The sequence below is a fragment of the Balaenoptera borealis genome (assembly GCF_965194805.1).
Source record: "Balaenoptera borealis genome assembly, chromosome: X".
Classification (NCBI taxonomy): Eukaryota; Metazoa; Chordata; class Mammalia; order Artiodactyla; family Balaenopteridae; genus Balaenoptera; species Balaenoptera borealis.
The window spans coordinates 28,571,861-28,595,662 of NC_138881.1; the positions used below are offsets into that span (position 1 = coordinate 28,571,861).

Here is a 23,802-nt window from a genome sequence, read left to right on the forward strand (position 1 = left end):
GACTGAGTTGTACACTTTAAATGGGTGAATTGTATGGTATGTGAAATATATCTCAACCAAGCTATTAAAATATATAAAGTTAATTCCAAAATAGATCAGTTGCTTTGAATCTTTTAATTTCTCTAGTCTTTATAAACTGGCGCCAATATTAGGGGAGGGGTATTGGAATTGTAAGGGGGTTGGAGAAAACACTATTTCTTTTTTTAACTTAGAAGAAAGTGCTCATGCTGGAGCTGATCAAGTTAAAATTGATTTAATTCTCCTGAATGATTCATAGCATTCCTTTTTTGGCATGATTGAGTTAGGAAATCAAAATCAATGTTCTAAATATTTACACTTGCTTTCGTTCACCCGTGTCTTATAAATAACCAACCAGCCAACAAACAATTACTTCTCTTCTTGCCTCTCTTGCAGCTAGATATAGCCATGATATAGTGCCAAAGTACCCATGAATTCAACAGTAAGTTTCAAAAAACTACATGAGATGATGTTTGATATCACAAGTTAAGGCCAATAAGATGTAAGCAGGAGTGTTATGTAATATGTGAAGAACTACTACTTGAAAGTACATGCAGAACTACTCTTTGATTCAGCTAGTAGATGTGCCCTTTTGCCTTCCCTCGTACATTTTTAGGTTTGCAATGTAATATAGACCTGATGACTAGAACCCTGGCAGCCATTTTGGAACATGGGGTAAACTTCAGGAGGGAAGCTATGGGCTAAGATGGCAGAGTAGAGAGAAAAATAATCCCACTCTCTCGGCTGCCCACCTCTGACTTCTTTTACTTGAGTAAGATAAACTTCTGTCTTGTTTAAGCAATGGATATATTGAATTTTCTATATATAGACAAAACTAATCCTAATTAATAACTATATATATTTAGTAACTAGTTATAGATATACTTTATATAACACTAAAAGCTTACTCTAAAGTTAACCAACTGAATTGACCCAGTAAGCATAAAGAGTAATCTTGTTTGTGGTGTATTTAAAAACTACAAACTCTCAGCTCAATTTAATTGGCTCCAATAAAGAATTGTTTAATTCAAAGTCTTATATGTAGTTTACTTAAAATAGCAACTTTGTGTGCACTATGAATTGCAGTAAATCAATCATTTCCATTTCTGTGTGTATACCCCATGACCTGACAATTCTACTAGCAAATATATACCCTTGAGAAATTCTCACATGCACCAGGAAACATGTACAAGAATATACATATAGTGTGGTTCGTGATTTGAAAAAATCCTAAAAATAACCCAAACCCAAATGTCTATCAACACGTGAAATACATATTCATACGAGATACATACTGATCAACATAAATATATAAAGCATAATGTTGAGAGAAAAAAGTCACAGAGAAGACTTTTGATTCCATTAATATAAAGACAGAGTGATTCCATTAATATAAAGTTCAAATCCAGGCAAAAGAAAACAACCTATTGTTTAAAGATATAAACATAGGTGGTAAAAATATAAAAACAAACAAACAAACATGAGAATAACTTATTTAAAATTTGAGATAGTGGTTACTTTTGGATGAGGAGGGAAGGAAGGTGATTAAGGTTTAAAGAAAAATATAAACATCTGTGTTCCAACCTCCTACATTAAAAAATTAAACCTGTGCTGTCCAATATGGAAGCCACTATCTGACTGTGGCTACTGAGCACTTGAAATGTGACTACTATAAAGTGAAATGTGCTCTAGGTGTAAAATACACATTGGATTTCAGTGACTTAGTTCAGATAAAAGTTAAATATATAAGTGACACTTTTTCTTATTGATTACATGTTGAAATGATCATATTTTGAATATATTTGGTTAAATAGAATATATTATTAAATCAATTTCTCTGTTTCTTTTTACTTTTTCTAATGCAGCTAAGAGAAAATATAAAATTACATATATGACCACATTATGTTTTTATTGGACAACAATGCTTTAAACCCTACCTATACATTTTTACATTCTTTTTATAGATAGCATATATTTTATAGTAAACATTTAAATTATATATATATGTTAATTATATAATAAAACCCAGTTTTTCACCATTAAAGACACAAGGAGAAGTAGTTTTACTTTTCAAACATAATATAAACTAGTTTAATGTAACATATTCAATATGGACATTTTCCAAGTCTTTCTTTGGAAGGAGTAGCTCTACCTTAACTCAAATATCCAAAAACAATGGCATGTTATTAAATTGAATACATATATACATAATTTTTGGTCATATGCTTTAAAAATCCAGGAAAAGGGCCTGGATTTTCACAAAAGTAAATTTGTGTGATTAGTTGATATATTGAATTATCAAGCAGTTACTGAAAAAGGAACTAAAATTCAGTAAAATCCTAATTCAGACTACATGGATGAGTGTAAAAAAATTGAATGTAGCAACTATAAAACTTAAAGATTTTGTTCTAAACTAATTCAATTATTTGAGAAACTACAGAAGGCTAATATTGAGAATTATGTCTCCTCTGTGGAACTCGATCTGACCATACAATTTGCAAAGCAGAAAGATTATCTAAGTTAGTATTTAACACAAATACTTGATCTGAATAAATGAAGTGTGAATATCTAGCAGTCTCTGTTTTCTAAATTCTGCTAGAAGCTCAACATCATGTACAAGCCATATAAAATGTTTAAGAGGAAAGGGGAATTAAAAGGTTATTGGTACACTGAATTCAAAATGTATTTTAATTGGTTGACAGAATGAAAGAAACATGCGCACACACACATGGCTCTGCTCTATTTACAGATTACAGAGATTCAGTGGAAATGAAGTTCAGAATCTGACAAGGAATTTTGATCAGTCTGCAAAATAGGGGAAACACAGAATGCGAAATAACAAACCACGAAACAATATGATACACTGGAAAAAAAATTGGGCTTGGAGCCAAAGAGACCTTGATTTGCATCCCTCCATTTACTCTCTTTGCAACTTTGAGGAAATTCCTAACTTATGATTCTCAGTTTTCTCAACTACTGTATAGTAAGAATCCTACTACTTTGAAAAATTCCCAGGAACATTAAATCAAGTGAGTGCCCAAGACTTGGGAGGTATTGTCATCTTGCCCATCAATGAAGAAGGTCATAAGAGGGAAGCCAGCCTTAGTTTTGCTCTTCTACCCTCCTCACTAACAGTGTTTGATAATCTACATTTGAATAAGACTTCTAATTAATGGAAGACTTTCATCCAGTAGTAATACTGACATGTGCATATCCCTCTCAGTTAAAAAAATTACACTGATTAAAACAGAGAAACAAAAAAACAATGTTAAAGGAAGACAATAGTGCACCTAAAAAGAAAAGGAAGCTACATTTGAATAAACCTGACATAAACATCTCAAAAATGGCAAGGGGGAAATACTATTCTTTGTCGAACGTACCAAAAAGAATATATAGTTTATTATTTTAGAAAAGGAAAGGCACTTAATTGCTAGGTTAAGTTCTAGGATAGGCAGTATAGTGTATGGTTAAGAGCAGAGACACTGGAACCCCCGTTTTGGCTGCATAACCTTGGGCAAGTAACTTAGTTGCCTCATTTGCTAAATAAGTATATTAATAGAATCTACCTTATAGAAGAGTGCGATTGTTTAAATTAAGGTAGTGAGGTGGATGGACCTAGAGTCCGTCGTACAGAGTGAAGTAAGTCAGAAAGAGAAAAACAAATACTGTATGCTAACACATGTATATGGAATCTAAAAAAAAAAAAAAAAAAGGTCATGAAGAACCTAGGGGCAAGACGGGAATAAAGACACAGACCTACTAGAGAATGGACTTGAGGATATGGGGAGGGGGAAGGGTAAGATGGGACAAAGTGAGAGAGTGGCGTGGACATATATACACTACCAAACGTAGAATAGATAGCTAGTGGGAAGCAGCCGCATAGCACAGGGAGATCAGCTCGGTGCTTTGTGACCACCTAGAGGGGTGGGATAGGGAGGGTGGGAGGGAAGGAGATGCAAGAGGGAAGAGATATGGGGACATATGTATATGTATAACTGATTCACTTTGTTATAAAGCAGAAACTAACACACCATTGTAAAGCAATTATACTCCAACAAAGATGTTAAAAAAAAAAAAAGGTATAGAAAGTGTTTAGACTACTGTCTGACACAGAAGAGGCATTACTACAACTCTTACATATCAATATTATTATCACCACTGTCATCATCATCATCATCATCATTAGTATTCCTGAAGAGAATATGAACAGAAATTAGGTCTCTGAAATGCAGCAAGTTCCCACTTATTTAGTAATCATATGTCCAACAAGTACAGTTGCTTTCAATCACCTTTTTGGTTGCAAAATTCCTTTTTTTCTCTAATAAGTGTAATAGGGGACCCCGATACTGAAATTAAATCAGAATTGGTTTGCTTGAACCAGGTCGTGAGTCTTAAGTTCCCACTGTGTGTTTCTTTTCACCATACTTAATGGTCTCTGCAGTAAGTGAAAACCAAGTAGAATACAGGCATTTAAAGTGGTTAAAAAACTATATTGAGGCAACAAATAACATGTATAAGGATACTTGAAGACTATCTCTGGGTTGAACGTACTATTAAACAATCTTGCATTTGACTTAAATAGTATCAAATAAAAGCACTTTGAAAATATACTTTAATCAAAAATTCTAACATTTAAAAATAAGAACATTTAAATAGATAAACGTCAATTTTCTATAACTACACTGTGCAACAAGGTAACCACTAGCCACATGTGGCTCTTGAAATTTAAATGTGTTAATATTAACTAAGATAAAGTTTGAATTCGTTAGTCTCCCTGACCAAATTACCATTGCTCAATAGCCATTTATGACTAGTAGCTACTATACAGGATAGCAGACATAGAACATTTCTATCATCACACCAAGTTCTATTGGACAGCAATGACTTAGAACATTTCACTATGTGGGAAATTACACTCCCAATACTGAGTGTATAGAACATGACTATAAGCAGTTATAAAATACTATACAGGTTGTGAAATACTTTTCCTTTCACAAATGCAGTGTAGTTAGAGAAACAATTTAAATTTACTTCTCTGGAGGAGTTTATTTTGTTAAGGCTTTCTCTTAAACTGTCCACAATATAATAATAACATGAGAAGTGTAGCAGAGTAGGAAAAACTGTTGTCTGAGATAGCACCTGTGTGACCTTGAAGAGGTCAGGCAGTCTCCCTGTGCCCCAGGGCCTCCAGGAAACACAGGGGTAATGACATTTGTTTACCTAACCAGTTTACTTGAGGAACAAGTGAGAAAGCCAATATAAAAGCCCTTTGTAAACTCTGAAACCCAAAACAATTACTAGTTATCATTATAATAATTTCTACATTTTCACTTGGCAAATGAAGTATATAATTTCTGTAGAAATAGTTGAGCTAGTCTGAAGGAAAATGTCACAGTTAAAGCAGCTGAGAGAAAAACACATTTATGGTCCAAAGATTCCAGAGCTACTGATTAGAAAAAAAATGCATTTCTGGGTAAGCACATTTATATGGGAATTATTAGGTAATCTGTATTTTATAATTCAGAAACAGAATACTTTGTGAAATTTGATAAAATGATGTCTCATCTCCATTTTATCAACTGAAAGACACCAAGTTTTGACTTTAGCTTTAGAGATAATAAACTCAGAGCTGCCCCTTAAAAGCGTATTAAAACTTCAGGAAGTTTTACAACATACCAATTTAATGCTTTATTAGCTTACTTCATTTAAGGTTACAAAGAACTGAAATGATCTTTGTGAAGTGTTGATCTAATCTCATTCCACAAGGGGACTTAATTTCTGCCTAGAAGGCAAACTTGCACATTTAAATTTAGAAATTAAAAGAAACAAATAAACTGGTATATATCAGTGTTACTAAACCTTGAAGATAAAAAAATACATATAGAATTGAAAATTAATGTAATTCAGCTGCCCAAGATATAAACATTCTTCCAAAACATACAATAAACATACAGTATTACTCATTACACTCTGCTTTAAAACTGAACAGAGAATCAGAATATTTTCCTCTTAAATATTTTTTTTCTCTTCTTTCCACTATTAAATAATGCTTATATTTCTCTTTGGAGCAAACAGAGGTATACATATGTGTTAGTGGGGTTAACGATAGTTGCTATAACACAAGGATCCCGCAATTTTGGTGGCTTAAGAAAAGAAAGAGGTATACTTCAAAGTGGGCATTCCTGTCTGTGCACAGCTTTCCTCCACATAGTGATTTAGGGAATCTGGGTCCTTCCATCTTAGGCTTCTTCACCTCCTAATTCTTTGGAAATCAGCAGGTGGGGCAGGGGAAGGTTGGAAAAGGTTTGCCTGCAATGTAACTTCTACTCCAATTCCATTGTTAAGAAGTAGTCACATGGCTCTAACTAGAAGCAAAGGAGACTGGGAAATGTAGTTGCTGCCTTGGCAGCTTCATCTTAGCAACAACTCTATACTATGAAAGGGAGTGCACGAATTTTGATGGACAGTTAGTTTCCTCCGCCACAGCATAAATTTGAGAGAAAAGAGATGCAAAGAGTTGAATATTAATGAAAAATGAAAACATTTGATATTTTTCATATCTTTAATTCTGTTCTCTAGCTTCTAAGTGAAAATAGAAATGTTATACCTTCATTACTCTTAACCCCCCTCCTCCCTTAAACCAGTAGAAGACAGAATGAATCCTGGCAGAGAAAGAAAGCTTGGTGTAAAGAAGGAAGTCCTTAAGATGAGGCAACTAGAGATCTTTATCAGTTCTTTTTATTTCTCTCCTTGTCAATCCTTGATTCTTTCTTAACACCCTTGGCTTTCAGTCCTCATTCTCAGCATGAAATGAAGGAGAATGTCACTCAGGGTTATAGCCCCACTATAAGAACTCTGAATGACAATCTAAGAAAAGACATTTTAAGACTGAACCCTTTAGCCTGCTAGCTTCGAAAAAAAAAAGTGGAGTCCCTTGGCCTTGGGAGATCCCTTGGATGACTGTGACAGCCCCTTAGCTAACAAAAACTGAGTTACTTCAAGTAGAGGATGGATACATCCATCATCTCTTGAAGGAAGATAAAAAGGCTATCAAATACCTATTAAAGGGCCAAGTAGATTTCCCTAACTGCAAAATGTCCTGCTTGACCCAAGAAGGAGCATGGCAGAATCTCCAATGTTTACACAACTTGTTCATTCATTCAACATGGATTTACTGAGCACCTGCTACGTGAGAGCCCTGGGTTTGAAGTTAGGGAAGCAAAGGCAAACATGAATGAGTCTTTAAATAAGGGAGTGACAAGGAAATATTTGCATTCATAAAAATCACTCTGCAGAATGGAAAACAGACTGGAGGGACAAGAGTGGAGACAAGGAGAACAGATAGTGAAGAGGCTGCTGCATTAGGGCAGGTAGGAAATGCATACCACCCAGGTAAAGGAGTGAATGCAAACAAAAAGACGTGAATGACTTCAAGAGATAGTTGATTGTACCTGGAGGGTATTATGCTTAGTGAAATAAGTCAGAGAGAGAAAGACAAAATACTGTATGTTTGCACTTATAGGTGGAATCTAAAAAATAAAATAAACAAGTGAATATAACAAAACAGAAGCAGACTCACAGATACAGAGAACAAACTAGTAGTTGCCAGTGGGGAGAGGGGTGGGAGGAGCGGCAATATAGGGGTACGGGATTAAGAGGTACTAACTTCTAGGTATAAAATAAATAAGACACAAGGATGTACCATACAGCACAGGGAATATAGCCAATATTTTATAATAACTTTAAATGGAGTACAATCTATAAAAATATCAAATCGCTCTATTGTACACCTGAAATTAATATAATATTGTAAATCAATTATACTTCAGTAAAAACAAAACAACAAGCAAAAAAGAGATAGTTGCTTGTAGATTTGGCAGGACCTGGTAAGTGAATGTGCCTAGCTGGGGGATGGTGGTGCCCTTGTCTGAAATAAGAAAGTAAAAGGAGAAACATGCTTGCTGAGGAGGGGAAATTAGGAACTTGGTTTTTGAATATGTACAATTTAAGAAGGTATGTGAAAGTTTGAATGCACGTAGCTGGGTACACACGTCTGGAAGGAAGAGGATTCTAGCCTGGAGCGAAAAACAGGAGATGAACCCATGGAGTGGATGAGAAGGACCAAAGGAGAGTTTGTAGTATGAAGAGTCTGAGACAAACGCTGAGGAACACCAACATATGAGGAAGAGCCACAGGGAGAGATTCCAGCAAATGGGATCAAGGAGATATTTCTAAGGCCAAGATGTTATAAGGAGATGTAACAAGGAGAATGTGGTACCATGGAAGCTAAATCACCCTCAAGAAGGAGGGCATCTTCATCCACAGAGCCTGCTACAGAATGCTCAAGTATAAAGAGGATTAAAAGAAATGTTTTTTCAGGTTTGGCAACAAGGAAGCTGCTGACAACCTCTGTGAAGTGAACTGAAGGAAAGAAGGAAACTAAAATTTATCTAACACTAAGGAAGTGTCTGAGGAAGTATCTTATTAATGAGATCCCAAAGTTGCATTACAAGCAAGTGACGGTAGTCACCACACATGCTAATTTCCCTGTTGTGCAGTGTTGTGATGCTATGTTATCAGACAAGACAACAATGGCTTTCTCTCCCCACACTCATGCATGCATTCTTCTTTCAGAAAGTCAACATGCTTTTTAGTCACTAATTGTAAATATGTCTTGCCAAAAAGCTAAGAAGGTATAAATAATCTAAAGAATACAAAAATATTAATAATTAATGCTCTTTATTGAACATATTAAGGTCCAGGAGTTGCCTTATTTCTCCCAACAACCCTGCCTTTTTTTCAGAGAAACCTGAGGTTCAAGGATCATAAGTCATATGCCAGAGATCAAACAGGTAGAAAAGTGATAGGGGTGAATTTTATTTACTTCTGCTGGCTCTTTTCCCCTCATTAAACACTCCACTTCCTTCTTCCTTTAAGCTCAAAAAGGACCAATCTACAGATTTTTATAATTATTTCCTAATGTCTGATTAAATTTGATCTGTATCATACAAAGTTCTCAGAGAATATTTATCGAAGAAATCAATTCAAGAAACAATTGAAAATGTAATTTACCTACGTAAAGGTCAAACTTAAAGAAAAGCTAAGACAAATGATAAATACCACACACATTAGCATAAACATCTTCTTGCCTCCATTCCTGTCGAGGGGAAACTAGGAAATAAGAAAGACATCAGAATCAGAAATGAGGTAGAGAGATAGAAATAAAGAATTAATCAAGAAGATACCAGTAAGTTCCTAGAAGGAAGACCTCATAGGACACAATATAACATATAGTAGTCGTGCAATAACTGTTGCCTGGTTTGAACTGAACTCTGGGTAGCAAAACAAGAACTTGGGCAGCGCTGACACAAAAAATGGATTCTCTTATTCTAGACCATTCTTATACTGAAGAAACTTAATTTCTTTCAGTTCTGGCATAGCTCGGATAAATGTTCCTTATAACCATCTGCTTGCCTTCCTCTGATTCTGTGCTGCCAAACAGACTTCTGTTCTTTAATTTGTTTTGTTAAGTGAACTTAGTCATGGGGAAAAGGTTAGTCCACGTGGCTGGCAGCGCAATACTCTCAGGTCACCTTTCTCCCATTATAAATAACTGCACTGACAGTCGTGTCAGTGTCCACCAGTTTGGTGGTAGTGGATTAGGTTCAGTTGATGAAATTAATTTCTATGTCTATATGGTTGGCAACCAGATCCTGGTCCCAGAGACAGAAATGCCAGGAAGAAGCTACTTGACTACAAATTCAAGCCTCAGAATCTGATCTAATGCCTAAGGGGGAGACGATGAGATTCTAAAATGCTAGGGGTTGAAATAGATGCTTACAGACTTAATACTGGGGGTTAATGTAAAAATACAGAAAAAAAAATCAAAGACATAGGATACTGGGAAATCAAACACCTGACATTGGACTTTGAGAAATGTTTATGGAAAACACCTACCCTCACCTTCTCCAAACAAGCTGTTAACTAATTTTGATTTGTTGTGTGATCAATACCTACCTTTCTAATCAAAGCATGAGAAGGACTTACTACAATAGCCATAACACTGCTCTCGGGCAAATGTATTCATTCCTCCTCCACAACTTATACATAACTCAGTTACAACATAATCTGCAGAACTTTGAAATAATTTTCTTATGTGTCTGTCTCTGTTACCAGATTGTGGAGTTAGTGAAGGAAATTATTCACTCTAAAGATATTTGTTCAATACCTACTATGGACGAGAGACTGTTCTTTGTGATGGGGAATCAGCAGCATTCAATTAAACACTCCCGCCCATGTGAATCTCACATTTCAAGTAAGGGGGGAATGAAGGGAATTTGGAGTTAAAGAGGTTTGGTTTGAAACCTGGCACAGTTATTTCCTAGACTTATAACCTCGGGAAAGTAACTCAACCAAAACTTCAGCAGCCTCATCCATAAATTGAGGATGATAATACCTTAGAGCACGGTTATAAGATTTGAATGAAATGCCACAGTGCAACCTAATAAAAATAGCTAAGATCTACTGTGTACTTGTTTTATGACAGCATTATTGTGCTTAATTGTCACAACAAATCTGCAAGGTAGGTATCATTATAGAGAGGTTAAATGACTTAAATAGTTAGAGAGTTAGTAAGTGGTAGAGCTAGAATTCAAACCTAGTTATTCTAATTGCAGAGCCTGCACTCTGATTAACTCTGCTCTCCTGTGTATGCTGCTTTATTCTGCATCACTCAGCGCCTGCCATAGAGAGGGCAAGTTGTGACAGTGAGGATGCTATCAGTTGCCCATTGCAGTAAACTGGACTCAAATGAACAAAAACAAAAGGGATTTACTGGTTCACTTCATTGAAAAGTGCAGAGGTGGGCTGCAAGTGAAGTTCGATCAAGGATCCTACACCATATCTCTCATTTCTCTTTATCTCCTTGTGTGCCAGCCTTATTTCAAGTTACCTTCTCTCGTGGTGTTGGAACAGCTACAGAATCTCTAAATAACACATCTGTATATTACTTAGTGCAAAGCAAGACAGAAAATTTCCCAGAAGCCTGCACAAAAGGTCTCTTTGAGTCTCATCATTCCCAATAGGTCATGTGTTCATCCTTGAGCCTATTACTTTGGATTACATTGGCTTGTGTGGGCCTGAGCTATATGCTTTATTGCTGGAGCAATCAATTTTTTTTTGGCTGCGCCGTGCGGCTTGCGGGATTGTAGTTCCCTAACCAGGGATTGAACCTGGGCCTTCAGCAGTGAGAGCGCTGAGTCCTAACCACTGGACTGCCAGGGAAGTCCCTCAATATAGTCTTGTTAAATTAATTAATTAATTTCTCAAAAGTAAATTAAGCAGTTTTCACATATTTGTCCGTAATATTTTCAGACTATGAAGTGGAAAATAACAAAAGAACGAACACACGGTAAGAGAAGAAAAGCTTTTTAAACAATCCCAAGTAGTAACACTCACTCACATAATTGTTCCTGGCATATTTCTCTTTGAAATTCAGTCATCTACATGGAAACAGCAGAAGGGGAGCTCAGGACAATATGCCATGAATATTTCATACACAATCTGTTTCACACTATACAATTCATTTTTATAGGAGTCTTATTCATCTCCCCCAAATCAAATATTGTTCCTGACTTCCTTGGTCTTTTTTTGCACTTTAAGATTTGTTTTTCACTTAGTATTCATTCACCAAAAATCTTTATACATCTAATAATTCAAGTACAAGTTAGTACAAAATTATTGTACTATTTTCTAGTAGGAAAAACTGATATATTTGAACATTCTGTTGTCAATTTGGCAGAGTTCTATTTTTAATCTCAATATTATCTGTGTTCAATGCATTATCTCTTATGAGCCACACTCCCTTTAAGGGAGTTATACATTTTTTAAATGTATCTAGTGTTCCAATAAGGTTAATGCACACTGAGAGATTTTACACAACCGAAATGAAAATACGTTGATTTAGGATGTATTTGATTCTTATTTTAAACAATATATCCCAAGTGCTATGGTTTCAGATCTACACTGCCTCCATTTCACACATGTTGGCTTGGAATAGACACTCTCATGTTGAGCGTAATTCTTGTTATTTAGTCACTGAATGTTTTCAATGTCCTTTATAGGTTCAATCTGGAATGTACATGCTAACTATTTATTAAACATGTAAAATGAAAGTACTGATTTTGTTTGTAATAAGTAACAAAAATGGGAAAAGAAGTATGTAGAGAAAACTTAAATAGAAACTACTTTAGTGCTACTGCCTCTGGGTTAGCAGACCACTAACACCCAAAGCTCAGTGCTGTTATTCTGGGAGAAGTTTAGGCCCTGAGAAGAGAGGGCCCTGCTGTTGGGACCCATGTTTTAAAGGGCCCAGTTTTATCCCTTCTCTAGATGTGAGGAGTTTATACGGTCAAGCCAACACGCCCATCAGGAACTCACATTCTCATGTTCTGGGTACCAGAATCCCTGAATTCCCTAGCCAAATGGCTCCAAGTCATCTTCCAGGTAGGGTCAAGGTACAAGTCTTTGTTTGGGGTTAGTGGGCATAACTCGAATATATGTGTGTGGGATGGTGCAGCCACATCTGTGAACACAAGATTCCTCACAGCACAGGATGGAGTGAAGGGGATGGGGAAAAATAGGCAGTGGATCTCTGATAAACGGCTTGGGGACGGCTCTTCTCAAGCTGCCTCACTCTAGTACAGAACTCCAAGGAATCAAATAAGTTGAAATTGAACCTAGACTTCCGTGTCATCATGATGGTATATTTGTCAAGGAAGAGAGATATAATGTATCTTATTTAGCAGTCTTTTGACTTGACTTATACCTTATAAATATTAAACAGATGGTATGCAGGCTACCATTTGTACTCTCATTTCAGGGCAGCTCTGACCTCACATGATGCCTTAGAGTACTAAGTGATAGAGAATACCAAAAGATGTCGTTCCTTCGCTTCCCAGACTAAGTTGGTGTGGGAGGTGAGGAGGTCCCTTAAACAACAGGGCATAGCTTTTATAATTGTGAGATTCTCAGAGGCATTAGTTTTTTTTTCTTGGGGGAAGGAAGCTAGAAATAACACAAGCCATAAGCAAAGACATGAACACATTCAAAAGCATTTCCCTGGTATATGTTCCTATTGTGTGAATCTTTTGGGATCCATTTGCTTCTTTATCTGTGGCTCTATTATTAAGACTCTAACTCTGAACTCAATAATTAAATCAATAGTTCATTAGCATTTTAGAAAAAAACCTCCACACAACAAATATAGCTTTTTAAAAGGATAGGTAAGATTTGTTAATTTGGTCATATTTTCCAAATGAATTGTCTAAAACATAATTGAATAACTCCAAGTTCTATAAATATATATATAAATTTGACTGTAGGATTATAAATCTTTAAACATTGAGTGTCATCATAAATTATCTACTAGGTTATATTTCCTACTGATAAATTTAAAATATGTTATTTTATCTAAAATATGTTATTTTTATCTAAAATTTTGAAACCAAAAATATAGACTAAACTTTCTTTGTTTCTGAGATTGTTTGTCCTATGGAAAATGCATATGCTGAAAGTAGCTATTAAAATAATTATGGCTCGAGTCCCTCCCATCAGGAAACTTGCACAAGCCTCTTAGATAGCCTCATCCACCAGAGGGCAGACAGCAGAAGCAAGAAGAACTACAATCCTGCAGCCTGTGGAACAAAAACCACATTCACAGAAAGATAGACAAGATGAAAAGGCAGAGGGATATGTACCAGATGAAGGAACAAGATAAAACCTCAGAAAAACAACTAAATGAAGTGGAGATGGGCAAACCTTCCAGAAAAAGAATTCAGAATAATGATAGTGAAGATGATCCAGGACCTCGGGAAAACAATGGAGGCAAAGATCGAGAAGATGCAAGAAATGTGTAACAAAGACCTAGAAGAATTAAAGAACAAACAAACAGAGATGAACAATACACTAACTGAAATGAAAACTACACTAGAAGGAATCAATAGCAGAATAACTGAGGCAGAAGAACGGATAAATGACATGGAAGACAGAACAGTGGAATTCACTGCTGCGGAACAGACTAAAGAAAAAAGAATGAAAAGAAATGAAGACAGCCTAAGAGACCTCTGGGACAACATTAAACGCAACAACATTCGCATTATAGGGGTCCCAGAAGGAGAAGAGAGAGAGAAAGGTCCCAAGAAAATATCTGAGGAGATTATAGTCGAAAACTTCCCTAACATGGGAAAGGAAATAGCCACCCAAGTTCAGGAAGCACAGAGAGTCCCATACAGGATAAACCCAAGGAGAAACACGCTGAGACAAAGAGTAATCAAATTGGCAAAAATTAAAGACAAGGAAAAATTATGGAAAGCAACAAGGGAAAAACGACAAATAACATACAAGGGAACTCCCATAAGGTTAACAGCTGATTTCTCAGCAGAAACTCTCCAAGCCAGAAGGGAGTGGCATGATATACCTACAGTGATGAAAGGGAAGAAACTACAACCAAGAATACTCTACCTGGCAAGTATCTCATTCAGATTTGATGGAGAAATCAAAAGCTTTACAGACAAGCAAAAGCTAAGAGAATTCAGCACCACCAAACCAGCTCTACAACAAATGCTAAAGGAACCTCTCTAAGTGGGAAACACAAGAGAAGAAAAGGACCTACAAAAACAATTAAGAAAATGGTCATAGGAACATACATATCAATAATTACCTTAAACGTGAATGCATTAAACGCTCCAGCCAAAAGACACAGGCTTGCTGAATGGATACAAAAACAAGACCCATATACATGCTGTCTACAAGAGACCCACTTCAGACCTAGGGACACATACAGACTGAAAGAGAGGGGATGGAAAAAGATATTCCATGCAAATAGAAATCAAAAGAAAGCTGGAGTAGCAATACTCATATCAGATAAAATAGACTTTAAAATAAAGAATGTTACAAGAGACAAGGAAGGACACTACATAATGATCAAGGGATCAATCCAACAAGAAGATATAACAATTATAAATATATATGCACCCAACATAGAAGCACCTCAATACATAAAGCAACTGCTAACAGCTATAAAAGAGGAAATCGACAGTAACACAGTAATAGTGGGGGGACTTTAACATCTCACTTACACCAATGGACAGATCATCCAAAATGAAAATAAATAAGGAAACAGAAGCTTTAAATGACACAATAGACCAGATAGATTTAATTGATATTTATAGGACATTCTATCCAAAAACAGCAGATTACACTTCTTCTCAAGTGCGCACGGAACATTCTCCAGGATAGATCACATCTTGGGTCACAAATCAAGCCTCAGTAAATTTAAGAAAATTGAAATCATATCAAGCATCTTTTCTGACCACAACGCTTTGAGATTAGAAATTACAGGGAAAAAATTGTAAAAAACACAAACACATGGAGGCTAAACAATACGTTACTAAATAACCAAGAGATCACTGAAGAAATCAAAGAGGAAATCAAAAAATACCTAGGGACAAATGACAATGAAAAAAAACAACGATCCAAAGCCTATGGGATGCAGCAAAAGCAGTTCTAAGACGGAAGTTTATAGCTATACAAGCCTACCTCAAGAAACAAGAAAAATCTCAAACAAACAACCTAACCTTACACCTAAAGGAACTAGAGAAAGAAGAACAAACAAAACCCAAATTTAGCAGAAGGAAAGAAATCATAAAGATCAGAGCAGAAATAAATGAAATAGAAACAAAGGAAACAGTAGCAAAGATCAATAAAACTAGAAGCTGGTTCTTTGAGAAGATAAAGAAAATTGATAAACCATTAGCCAGACTCATCAAGAAAAAGAGGGAGAGGACTCAAATCAATAAAATTAGAAATGGAAAAGGAGAAGTTACAACAGACACTGCAGAAATACAAAGCATCCTAAGAGACTACTACAAGCAACTCTATGCCAATAAAATGGACAACCTGGAAGAAATGGACAAATTCTTAGAAAGGTATAACCTTCCAAGACTGAACCAGGAAGAAATAGAAAATATGAACAGACCAATCACAAGTAATGAAATTGAAACTGTGATTAAAAATCTTCCAACAAACAAAAGTCTAGGACCAGATGGCTTCACAGGTGAATTCTATGAAACATTTAGAGAAGAGCTAACACCTATCCTTCTCAAACTCTTCCAAAAATTTGCAGAGGAAGGAACACTCCCAACCTCATTCTACGAGGCCACCATCACCCTGATACCAAAACCAGAGAAAGATACTACAAAAAAAGAAAACTACAGACCAATATCACTGATGAATATAGATGCAAAAATCCTCAACAAAATACTAGGAAACAGAATCCAACAACACATTAAAAGGATCATATACCACGATCAAGTGGGATTTATCCCAGGGATGCAAGGATTCTTCAATATATGCAAATCAATCAATGTGATACACCCTATTAACAAATTGAAGAATAAAAACCATACGATCATCTCAACAGATGTAGAAAAATATTTTGACAAAATTCAACACCCATTTATGATAAAAAGTCTCCAGAAAATGGGCATAGAGGGAACCTACCTCAACATAATAAAGGCCATATACGACAAACCCACAGCAAACATCATTCTCAATGGTGAAAAACTGAAAGCATTTCCTCTAAGATCAGGAACAAGACAAGGATGTCCACTCTCACCACTATTATTTAACATAGTTTTGGAAGTCCTAGCCATGGCAATCAGAGAAGAAAAAGAAATAAAAGGAATACAAATTGGAAAAGAAGAAGTAAAGCTGTCACTGTTTGCAGATGACATGATATTATACAAAGAGGATCCTAAAGATGCCACCAGAAAACAACTAGAGCTAATCAATGAATTTGGTAAAGTAGCAGGATACAAAATTAATGCCCAGAAATCTCTTGCATTCCTATACACTAATGATGAAAAATCTGAAAGACAAATTAAGGAAACACTCCCATTTACCATTGCAACAAAAAGAATAAAATATCTAGGAATAAACCTACCTAGGGAGACAAAAGACCTGTATGCAGAAAACTACAAGACAGTCATGAAAGAAATTAAAGATGATAACAACAGATGGAGAGATATACCATGTTCTTGGATTGGAAGAATCAATATTGTGAAAATGACTATACTACCCAAAGCAATCTACAGATTCAATGCAATCCCTATCAAATTACCAACGGCATAATTTATGGAACTAGATCAAAAAATCTTAAAATTTGTATGGAGACACAAAAGACCCCAAATAGCCAAAGCAGTCTTGAGGGAGGAAAACGGAGCTGGAGGAATCAGACTCCCTGACTTCAGACTATACTACAAAGCTACAGTAATCAAGACAATATGGTACTGGCACAAAAACATAGATCAATGGAACAGGATAGAAAGCCCAGAGATAAACCCTCGCACCTATGGTCAACTAATCTATGACAAAGGAGGCAAGTATATACAATGGAGAAAAGACAGTCTCTTCAATAAGTGGTGCTGGGAAAATTGGACAGCGACTTGTAAAAGAATGAAATTAGAACACTCCCTAACACCATACACAAAAATAAACTCAAAATGGATTAGAGACCTAAATGTAAGACCAGACACTATAAAGCTCTTAGAGGAAAACATAGGAAGAACGCTCTTTGACATAAATCACAGCAAGATCTTTTTTGATCCACCTCCCAGAGTAATGGAAATAAAAACAAAAAATAAACAAATGGGACCTAATGAAACTTCAAAGCTTTTGCACAGCAAAGGAAACCATAAACAAGACGAAAAGACAACCCTCAGAATGGGAGAAAATATTTGCAAATGAATCAATGGACAAAGGATTAATCTCCAAAATATATAAACAGCTCATGCAGCTCAATATTAAAGAAACAAACAATCCAATCCAAAAATGGGCAGAAGACCTAAATAGACATTTCTCCAAAGAAGACATACAGATGGCCAAGAAGCACATGAAAAGCTGCTCAACATCACTAATTATTAGAGAAATGCAAATCAAAACTACAATGAGGTATCACCCTACACCAGTTAGAATGGGCGTCATCAGAAAATCTACAAACAACAAATGCCAGAGAGGGTGTGGAGAAAAGGGAACCCTCTTGCACTGTTGGTGGGAATGTAAATTGATATAGCCACTATGGAGAACAGTATGGTGGTTCCTTAAAAAACGAAACATAGAATTACCATATGATCCAGCAATCCCACTCCTGGGCATATACCCAGAGAAAACCATAATTCAAAAAGACACATGCACCCCAATGTTCACTGCAGCACTATTTACAGTATCCAGGTCATGGAAGCATCCTAAGTGCCCATCGACAGATGAATGGATAAAGAAGATGTGGTACATATATACAATGGAGTATTACTCAGCCATAAAAAGGAACGAAATTGGGTCATTTGTTGAGGTGTGGATGGATCTAGACACTGTCATACAGAGTGAAGTAAGTCAGAAATAGAAAAACAAATATCGCATATTAATGCATATATGTGGAACCTAGAAAAATGGTGCAGATGAACCGGTTTGCAGGGCAGAAATTGAGACACAGATGTAGAGAACAAACGTATGGACACCAAGGGGGGAAAGCGGCAGGGGGGTGGGGTTGGTGGTGTGATGAATTGGGCAATTGGGATTGACATGTATACACTGATGGGTATAACACTGATGACTAATAAAATAAATAAATAAATAAATAAAATTATGGCTCTAAAACTACTAAACATCTTTAATATGCTAAGATCTAATACAGTTTCATGGTATCAAATATAGACTATTTCAAAGAAGACTTAAAATGGAAATTTAATACATTGAAATAAATATAACCATGAATTTCATACTTATTTTGCTTTCTTAACACAAATCCAATATCAGTTCTCAAAATATAAATTTTCTGGTAAGGGAAGATATATATGCTATTCTTCACAAATTAAATTTCATGAAAAGAAGCCAAGTAAATAGGACATAAAAATGAACACAACATTTTAAAGACTAAAAATTAATTGTCTTCTTAAGGAACAATGACAGAAATAGTGATTTCTTGTTTTGTAGGTAAAAATATGTTACTTTCTACTTACTTTTTAATTTCACTTAACAAATATTTACTGACTTGTTCCTATATTGCAGACCCTCTGCTAGAACTGGGTACACAATGAATGAGCTATCGTTCTTACCCATAAACTACTCAGTCTGAGGAAAATTAGGAAGGACTTCATCTAAAGATGAAAGCTACCATTTTAAGCCGGTTTATATCTTCAACAAGAATCCAAAATACAGTTGTTTTGCCAAAAGATGAAAAAAGCACCTTTCTACTCACCTGATCTTGAGTTCTTAGGAACATATGATTAAAAATTTTTTTTCGGAAAAGGATTGGGGAAAAGGAAGAGGAAAAGGAAAATATAAAGTAGTGTAAAAATTACTCAATTCAGACTCTAAGACACATAAGTTACCAAAACACAATCACTTCTTCTTATTTAATCTTTTGAATTTGCTAAAACTATTTATTTGAAAAAAAAATTATTGAGAACCTACTATGTGTCAGATATGGTATTAGGTCCTGGACATAAATGTGTGATGCAAGTGACCCAGTTCTCAACATCTCATGACTTCCATTCTTGTAAGTTACATGACAGTGAGGCAAGATCTGTAACAGAGGAAGTATCGGCTTCCAAAGAATATAAAATATACACCTAATCAGATGTGGGGGTCAGGGTGTGGGATGGTAAGTCCACCAATATTTCTTGGCAGAAAGAATATTGAATTAAGCCTTGAAGAAGATGTATACGCTAATCAGGTACGGTAAGAACGGAAGAGGTGAGCAGTGGTGGTGGTTAGGGCCACTATAAATAAATTCAGGTCCCCATGAAAAAAAAATGTGAAATACTAGGATCACTGGCTCTGGGAATTTGTACAGTTTTCCTTTTGTAAGCCTGAGTAGTTTGTAGGGTCACCATAAAAAGAAAAAAAAAGAGAGAGAGGGAAAGAGACTTAGGAGACTAGAGGAGGAACCATTTAGGAAGCTGAAAGGACTTGAGTCTATCTGAGCAGGAAAGGGGAAGTGGAGGAACGTCGGAGGTCATGGTGGGGTGTGGTAGGGGAGAGAAAAAGCAAGGAAGTAACCTGTGGTTACATAAAGAAAGAGCTAATAAGCCACATCTGAAAGTTTTCACTCTATCCATGGAAGAACCAAGAAGGATTACTAATGGCTTTTAGGCAGAAAATGGGCATACTCAGATTTTTGTTTTAGAAAAATTTCTTTAGCTTTTGTGTGGAAATAGATTGGAGAGCAGCAAGAGTGGAATTCCAGAATCTAGGCAAGAGATACTGTTTTAAAATCTAAGCAAGAGATCAGAGTCATCTGACTTTTGGTATTAGGTTTAGGGAAGAAGAAAATAAGACATTCTAGGGAGATTTTTTTTAAAAAGTAATCAACCAAACAATTAATTAATTGGATTAATTGGATGCATGGATTACATCTATGCTTCAGCTTTGTTCAACTAAGTAGGTGGTGGTCATACTAAATAAGTCAGGGAACCAGAGGGAAGAAGTAGGATTCACAGTGCTAATGCTTGGGTTTGAGTATTTTAAGCTAAAGTATGTGTGGGAAATTTACAGAGACACAGTAGACATTTGTTTATTCTTATAGAGTACTTTGGAAAATTATCTGGGCTGGAATTACAGTTGAAGGGTCATCAACATAAGAATGGTAATTGCATCCACAGATGAAATTATCCAGAGAAAGAATGTTAAGTACAAGGGAAAAAGGTCCCAGAACAAAACGTTGAAGAATATCACTACTTAAAGAAAGTGATATTCTTTGTGAGTCACAAAGAAGGTAAGAATGTGAAGTCACAGAAGTTAGGAATAGAGTGTTTTAAGCAGGATAGAGGTGACAGTTTGTCCCTAATGAGGTGATGTAAGATAAAGACTGCAAAAAAAAAACTCCACCAAATTTAGCAACAGAAGGACTCTCAGCGTCCTTGGTGAGAGCGCCTCCCATGAAGCTTCGCTGGAGCATGGCTGGGAGCATGAAGTGGAGAGAGCAAATAGAGATAAGTTTTTAAAGAGGTTTATCTGTAAAAGAGAGTCAAGAGGGCAATAACTGGTAGAGAACATAGAACTGAAGGGTTGTTTTAATGATGGAAAATACTAATGGATGTTTAAATGCTCGTAGAATGTGGGATCTCCTTTTCAAAATGCTGATGGGATGCCATTATGCAGAGGAAATACATATATCATATGTCTTCATGAGCCAGCAATGTGGTGACAGTATATTCCCACAGAACATATTCACTGAAGTGTTAACATAAAATATTTTACAAATTAATTACCATCTCTAAAATTACATTTGTGAAACTGGTGTGCTTTACTAAATCTCCATGGGCAAGATAGGCTGATAGAGACAGAGCATTTATTTGTACAAATGTTGAGAGTTATGAATGAGGAATAATTATATCTAATGATAGATTTTCAAAGCTCTTACTATTAAAGATATAATAAACTAACGAAAATCATTTTCAGTTAGAGCCTCTTTCCATTGATTCAGACAGATGACACCAAAAGTGTAATAGTGCACTATTATAAAGAGTGCCAAGCTTTGAGGAATAGCAATCTCTGGAAACACTCCAGTTTATTAGTACTCTTAGATTTTCCATAGAAAATCTCATTAGACACCTCTCTTTGTAATATCCACAACCCTTAATAGTTCCATGCACACGGCCAATATCTAGTAAATTAGGAAATGCCTATAATAGATCTTGTTTTTTTACTCATTTTGCTTCAATGATGTTATCCTTGAATCTTCAGATTTCTAGAAATTCTTTCTTCTGGCTATGTTCATATATGGAATAAACTACACACCATTTATTTTTAAATGACCATAATTCATAAAGAGCCTAATTATTCCAATTTTCCTTGTTCTTTAGGCGTTTCATAACTGAATTTCTTAGGCTATAGCTTTAGTTTGGCAACCACATATCCAAATAAAAGTAGAACTGAGAGTATGATGGAGGAGCACAGGGCTATTTGTTTAATTGTTTATTCATTTAACAAACATTTTCTAATCAGCTAGAATACATGCTAGGGTCTGGCCTGGACATGAGTGATACAAAGAGGAATAAGCCACAAATAATCACTGCCCTTTAGGAAAAGCCTAGGGAGGAAATCAAACAGAAATAAAGCATCATACAGTAATGTCATAAAACTCAACAGAGGCATGAGGGTAGATCTACTAACTGCCCGGGCTGAGCAGCACAGGCTTCCTCAGGCCACGGCGTTGCACTAGAGACATCATGTGTCTGGATTTTTCCGGGAAGCTTCTGCTTTACACCTGTTGTCCCACTATCTTTACTACTCCTTTCACTCTCCAAATAAATATATTAATAAAGACCCTGTAGTGTGGAACAAAAGTCCATTATGAAAACATAGCTGTTTGGGTGTGGGAAATGGCATCTTAAGCAAAGAACAAAGGAAACACCAGTGTGGGGGTGTTAGAGAAACTCTAGCAACTCAGCACGGCTGGATGAAGAGCACTTCTAAGTAGGGTGGCCATCAGGGACAAAACCAATCAGAAGGGTAGACAGGGTTCCAAGTGTCATGGCCCTGGTTGGTAGGCTAAGAAGTCTGAACTATTTGGAAAGCAAAGAGGTGCCCTTGGAGGATTCCTGAATTCAATGTAGAATTATATACTACATATTTTTTTTTTTCAATTTTGTATGATGCCTGCAGAGAAACATGTCAATGGAAAAATCAAATTCAATCATTGAATACCTACTTTGTCCAGTATTTGGAATATTTGCTCCAAGTCAAACTAACATATAGTCTTTGCATAGTCACAGGCTGACGAGGATTATACCAAAATGTAGACATTGATAGAGAGCCTCTGTCCCCAGAGGGTTCGCAATCTCCCTGTAACTGTGTCACCTGAATTGGTTTACACAGACGATTGTAATCAGGAAAGGAGACAGTAGAGAGAACTTCCGAACTGAGGAAAAGGTTAAGAAGAATAGGCATAGATGTGTGTGTATGTGTGTGTACGTTACATAAGTTACTGATTCTCTCTGAGTCTAATATTTCTCTGCTGAAAATGAGAACCATAGAGCCTTTCTAGCAGGGTGAATAGCAGGAATCCAGGGGAAAGGAAGGAGGGATATTCATTCCAGGTAAAATGAACAAGGGAAGCAGAAATAGCATATACAGTGCCAACAAAGTATATAACAGACCTTCAGGAAGTGAGAGTTACTATTGCTGTTGTCATTATAATCCATGTTAAATCTACCCTCTGTCCTTCTATTGCTCTTGGGAGGAAGGTCCCTTTGCTTTTTCACAGGAGATCTTTGGAGTAGAAAGCCAGAAACCAGTGGCACATGCAAATTTGGCATGTGCAAACTGAGAAGATATTTCCAAATCCGTATCAATAGCGTGTGTTACAGTTTTCAAAGCTGTGTCTCAGTCTTATCTCATTAAATCCTCATAATAGTTTTACGAGAAGGATGGGAAGGTACACACACTTCCCCATTTTATAGATGAGGACACCGAGAAACAGAAAAGTCAATTGCTTGCTTCAAATCATACAGATAGTAATTAGCAAAGCTTGGGCTCAAAAATATTCCCTGATTCCAAGACTTTCCACTTTCTAAAATGCACACTGTGTCCATGAAACATGTCAAACCCACTATACCAACACTAAGATTAACTCAACAAAAGATCTCTTGTATCCCAAAATGTTACTCTGTCATCTCTTGGGTACCCCAAGTCCAGGATCCCAGGGCATCTGTCTATGAGCAGTAT

General features: G+C 36.1%; 1 protein-coding gene across 8 annotated transcripts in view; it reads right to left on the reverse strand.

Moving 5' to 3' along the window:
- The window catches only part of DMD (dystrophin), a 2,485,149-nt gene that overhangs the window by 938,017 nt on the left and 1,523,330 nt on the right, over positions 1–23,802 (reverse strand). The gene's annotated exons all lie outside the window — the stretch shown is intronic.